This window comes from Mustela putorius, unplaced genomic scaffold (genome assembly GCF_011764305.1).
Source record: "Mustela putorius furo isolate JIRA1106 unplaced genomic scaffold, ASM1176430v1.1 tig00003962_pilon_pilon_pilon, whole genome shotgun sequence".
NCBI classification, from domain to species: domain Eukaryota; kingdom Metazoa; phylum Chordata; class Mammalia; order Carnivora; family Mustelidae; genus Mustela; species Mustela putorius.
Genome location: NW_025422106.1, coordinates 4,786,820 through 4,792,279, shown reverse-complemented (window position 1 = coordinate 4,792,279; position 5,460 = coordinate 4,786,820). Strand labels below are relative to the sequence as shown.

Genomic DNA, 5,460 nt, shown 5'->3' with positions numbered 1-5,460 from the left:
GAGCTGAGATAATAACAGTGAAGATGTTCTTATTTTATAGATGAGAGAACGGGGGTGCAGAGAGTGGACTTCCCGAGCCCTGAGCCCTGGGTGCTCCCCCGGAGCTCTGGGCTGATGGCTCACTGGAGGTTCTGAGTGTAGGAGTAGAGGAGGGGCTAGCTAATTTTGCACCTTGAGGCCAGAGCCCGCAGCTGCCTGGAAGAGAAGGGGAGGGGACCCCTGGGAATACACAGCCTGTGGATTGGAGAGATGGAGCCAGACCAGAAAAACAGGTGCAGGTGATAACGGGTAAACGGGGGAGGGGAAACAAACAGAGACAAAGAAAGGTGGCTGGGACCAGACAGAGGGGGAGGCAAGGCCCCCTGATGGTCAGTGGCCCTAGAAGGCAGATCCCACAGTGAGCAGGACCTGGTCTCAGACCCGCCCTCTCTGTAGGGCCCTGAAGTCAACCAGGCCCTTTGACAAACCAGCAGCAGCAGTACTCCCCGCTCCTACCCATGCACCCCCCCACCAGCCCCACTGGGGGACTGATGGTCCCTTTGTTTCAGAGGCCCTGCCCCGGAGAACTCTTGTTCAGAACCAGCCCCATTAAAAAATCCCTCCCCAGCAACTAACTGGGAAGCCAGTCTGGTGTGGGGGAAAGGGCACTGGGCTAAGAGTTCAAAGTCCAAGGCTCCAGGCTTTGTCCTGTCACCGACCCCCAACTCCCCGACTCACTCTGGGGTTCATTCAGCCGTCCCCATTCAAGAGTAAAGGTCTCAAGTGACTTCCGGGCTCCCTGGCCCAGCAGTGAACTTGGCTGGGGAGCTGGGTGGGAGTTGGGGTGTTGCTTCCTTCCCCCTGCGAGCTTGCTGTGTGGGCAGAGGCTTTGCTGGTCACAGGAGGTGGGGGCAGAGCATGGGCCGGGCATCGGGCAGCCTCTTTCCTCTGCCCCCAGCAGGGCTGTGGGGACCCGCCGGGGCCTTCGGGTCCTGCGCTTGGGCAGCAGGCCTGCACCTGTGTGAGGGTGTCTGGGCATCCTGCCCAGGGAACTGAGCCCAGGCCCTCTTGTTCAGCCAGAAATTCCAGCCTTTTAAGGATCAAGGGCCAGAGAGGGACCTTTTCCAGGCTGCCAGGGAGCTGTTTTTCCAGCTTGGTGGTATCACCAGGCCTGGAGGGTGAGTTCCCTGATCTTTGATTGGGCTTTCTGGAAAGGTATTTGTCTTCACCTTGTAGGAGGGACTGGCTGGCTTGGGGCCACTTCAGTCGGCACAAAGCCTCCAGCCCCTCATCCAGGCCCTTGGGAAGGAATGACTTTTTAAATCAACTTTATTGAGGACTGATTTACATACAGTAAAGTGCACCCGTTTTAGATGTACTGCTTGAGAAGTCCTCAACATATGTGCTGTGTACCCAGCACAGTAATCAAGGCAGAGAACATTTCCATCGGCCAAAAATGTTCCCGTGTGTCTTCTTCCCATGCCCCAGGCAGCCACCGATCAGCTTTCTGTCTCCGTAGACCAGATTTGCCCATCTATATCAACATATAGTTTGGACCCTCATGTCTTTCCTCTCTGCCCCATAATTTCGAGATTCAGCCATATCGTTGTGTCTGTAGGCGGTTCTTTCCTTTTTCTTGCTGAGTAATAGTCCATCGTGTGGCTAAATCACAGATTGTTGACCGGTTCCCTCGTTTGGGGGCATTCGGGTTGTTTCCAGCCTGCAGCTATTGTGAGTAAGGCTGCCACGAACTTCTGTGGTCTTTGTGGGGATGTAGGTTTTCCTTTCTCTGCATTAGTACCTAGGAGGGGGAGGGAAACTACTGGGTCAGCAGAGAAGCTTGTTGGTTCCTTAAGAACCGACCCCCTCGCCCCCCCTCCACCCCCGCCAGCCTTGCTTCCGGGAGCGGCTGGACCGTTCTACAACACGTGAGTGGGGAGTGATTTGGAATGTTGCCCTTCCCTGTCTTGGCCTTTTCTCGTCCCCAGAGACTGAACAGAGCTGTGCGGTAGTTTGGCACTCCAAGGGGCCGGGGAGGGCCCCCTTGCCTTGCCAGAAGACATTTCCCTGCCCCCTCCACGAGGCAGCTCACAGTTGAGATTCAAGGGGCAGTGCTCAGCAGAGGAGGGCTCAGTACCTGAGTTTAAGCAGATGCTTTGTTGGCTAAAATGCGGTTAATTCTTTTCCTTTCCCTCGTTCACACCATTCTATGCAAGTGTTTTCAAACAGACGGGCCACACAGGCAGCCTCACCCCATCCCCTGCCTGCCACTCCCTCCCTGCCCCAAGGTAAAGCCATTTCTTTCCAAGGCCCAGGGAATCTGTGTGCTCCTGGCCTGGGTACCCCCTTCTCTCCAGTGGGGTAGACGATATATGTGACTCCAGGAACTTGGCTGTTTTGCCAAGTTGGTGGCCGGCGTTGGTTCTCACGCCCCTGTCAACTTGCTCCACACTGTCATCGGTCACCAGAGCGCTCTGGGCTCCCCTAGTGCCAAAGGGCACAGCTGCCCGGAGAGAAGTGGTGAGGCTTCCTTGCTAATTGCCAAGAGGTGTGAAAGTAGGGAAGAGAGGCTCCTGCGTGGCTCAGTCCTTAAGCATCGGCCTTTGGCCCAGGTCATGATCCCAGAGACCTGGGATCAAGCCTCACATGGGGCTCCCCGTTAAGCGAGAACCTTCCTTCTCCCTCTTCCGATCCCCCTTCTTGTATTCCCTCTCTCATTGTGTCTGTCTCTGTCAAATAAATAAATAAAATTAAAAAAAAAAAGAAAAAAGAAAAGAAAAGAAAGTAAGTACAGAAGAGAACAAAGGCTCTTCCGTCAGAGCAGGAATTAAGGAAACCCAGGGGCCTGGGCTGCGCATGTCCTGAGCTGGGCCTACCCCCATCCCTGCCTGAAGTTTTTAGGTCTGGGCCCACAAGCGGCTCCTTCGGGATAAATTAAGATCTTTTTTCTTGTATGACGCTTGGGCTCTCATCTCCTTCAGATTTCAGGACACCTGGGAAAGCATTCTCCCTTGCTTGGGAAAATACCACTGCCCATTCCAGGGGTAGCTCTCTTAATTGAGAAGGAGAAGCAGACTCTTGAGCTGAGCAGGGAGCCGGACATGGGGCTTGATCTCACAACCCTGAGATCATGACCTGAGCTGAAGTCAGATACTTAATCCACTGAGCCACCCAGGTGTCCCTAGAACTTTTTTTTTTTTTTTTTTTTTTTTTTGCACCATCTACAGTGGGCCCTTATGTTGGGTGAGACTTTAAGAAAAAAAAAATCTCAGAGATAGTGATCCTTGCCCAAAACGCATTGGTTCCAGGACACAATGACACTTAATTTAAGACAGCAGAGGACCAATATTAGACGAAGCAAAGATAGACATATAAGGGCGCAAAACAGCAATGAGAGAAGTGAACCCGAGGGCAGAGGTTCCCGTAGTTGACTATGTCCAGGAGGAGTTATTGGACTGGGCCTTGAAGGGTGGAAAGAAGTTTTCCCCGTGAAAAGGGCAGAGGGATATTCAAAGAGAAGGGAGTTGGGTGTGCAAAGGCACAGAGGTGTGAGAGACTGACCGCGTTGGGGATTGCCTTGAAATGTAGGAGTGTAGGGGTCCCGCGGGCCAGACTGCGGAAGGCTTTGTGCTGTGCTGGGAGGGCGGGAATCTAATTTTCCCGGAAGCCATACAGAGAGTGGCAAGCCGTGGAGAGATCTGCATTTTAGAAAGATTGCTTTAGAGACTATGAAACGCAGGCCATGGGGAACCGCCAGGAGGAGGGGGCAATGACGTAGGTGAAAACCAAGTTGCCCCAAACTAAAGACTGGACATTGAGCTTGGAGAGAAGGGGCGGGTCTGAGGGACTCACCGGTCCAGCTCCGACGGGGCAGATGGGAAGTGTTAGGCACATGGGAAGTTTCATGCAGGAGAAGTGACTTCTGGACTTGATGTAGAGCTTTGGGCACCAAATTCAAAGGGCTCCCCTCCAGGAAATCCCCAAGCAGACAGGTCCCTAGAAGATCAAGGTTGCCAAGCGGATTCCTTCCGAACAGGGAGGTGTGAGGACTCTCTGAGGCGACTGGTTTCCCCTGGAGCCTGTGAAGCAACATACCTATTGTTGGAAAATGGGTTCTCCGGGGAGGGTGCCGAGGGGGACCCACTACCGCACAGAATGCACAGCTGTGGGTCGTCCAAACCCTCCACTTGGCTTTATTTATAATCCTAATTACACCCTCCAGGAAGAACAATTGCTGATCGACCCAGTTACAAATTAAAGTTAATAAAATGAAAAGCCGATCCAGCAAACAGCCAAATGCTGAGAAGCCTGTAGTGATCGATCACGATCACCATCAAGGGCTGCTGGCCGCCCCGTCCCCTCGCACACCTCCCTATCCTGCCCAGGCCCCTTCCTTCCCCGAGTGGTGTCCCTGCCCACAGGGGGTCGCCTCCCTTCAGGCCTGGCAGGCTTCAGGTGGTCCCGGTGGGTCTCCTCCCCCAACCTCCCACCCCACTAGCCCTGGCCTCAGGCTTTCTCTTCCACCACTGCCTGGCCTGGGGGCCACTTCCTCTGCAGGTGACGGTGTTTGCGGTGTTTGCAAACCGAGGCTGCCAGGCAGACAGAGCTACAAGAAGCCGACACAGGAAGCAGGGCCTCCTCTTCTGCCCTCCTTCCCCAATCTCTTTTGTTCCCTTTCGCTGCTCCCTTGGCTGTTGGTCCGTCTCTCGTTTCCCCTGATCTCTCTCTCTACCCACCTCCTCACCCTGTGGCTGACCTTGGCCATCAGCCCTGAATGCTCCGAGAGGGGCCCTGGATTCTGTGGGTGTCCCAAATGGTCAGGCAGGCACTGTCCGCTTGGCTCAGCAGCTCAGACAGCTTAAACACAGCCTCTGGCTTTTGCTGACCCCGTTCATTCCTTTTCTCTTTGTAAAGAGTGGAAACTGGAGAGGGACGGTGGGGGACAACCGTCTCTCACAGGCCCAGCTGTCTGGGCCATGGGGCTTCTCTATCTCTCCTTGCCTTCTGCTGAACAATTAGAGTCGATCTTCGTTCCTTCTGATGACAGCACACAAAATGGGTGGCTTACCCAGGAAGCGCAGGGAAGCCGGCTGGGACAGAGCCATTTCTCTGCAGGGTGTAGGAAAGGCACACGGCTGGTGTCTTACGTCCTACCTCTGACCCTTTTTGTCAGCTCCTAGAACCCAAGCATCCCATGCATACCAGCCCTGTGGGGAAGCCGGACATCCCCCCACACCCAGGGTTTCATCCATTCATTCTGATTTTTTTCTTTAAAGATTTTATTTATTTATTTGATAGACAGAGATCACAAGCAGGCAGAGAGGCAGGCAGAGAGAGAGAGGGGAGAGGAGGAAGCAGGCTCCCTGCTGAGCAGAGCCCGATGTGGGGCTTGATCCCAGGACCCTGGGATCATGACCTGAGCTGAAGGCAGAGGCTTTAACACCCTGAGCCACCCAGGCGCCCCATTCTGATTTTGTTTTT

At 54.2% G+C, this 5,460-nt stretch overlaps 1 long non-coding RNA gene across 1 annotated transcript; it reads right to left on the bottom strand.

Moving 5' to 3' along the window:
• Positions 1-1,296: 1,296 nt before the first annotated feature.
• LOC101694346 lies at positions 1,297-4,859 on the bottom strand. Its single transcript, XR_200387.3, has 3 exons — positions 4,736-4,859; positions 3,832-4,058; positions 1,297-1,780 (listed from the first exon to the last, which is right to left on the bottom strand). It is a non-coding gene; the product is annotated as an uncharacterized LOC101694346 (long non-coding RNA).
• Between the last annotated feature and the right edge of the window lie 601 nt (positions 4,860-5,460).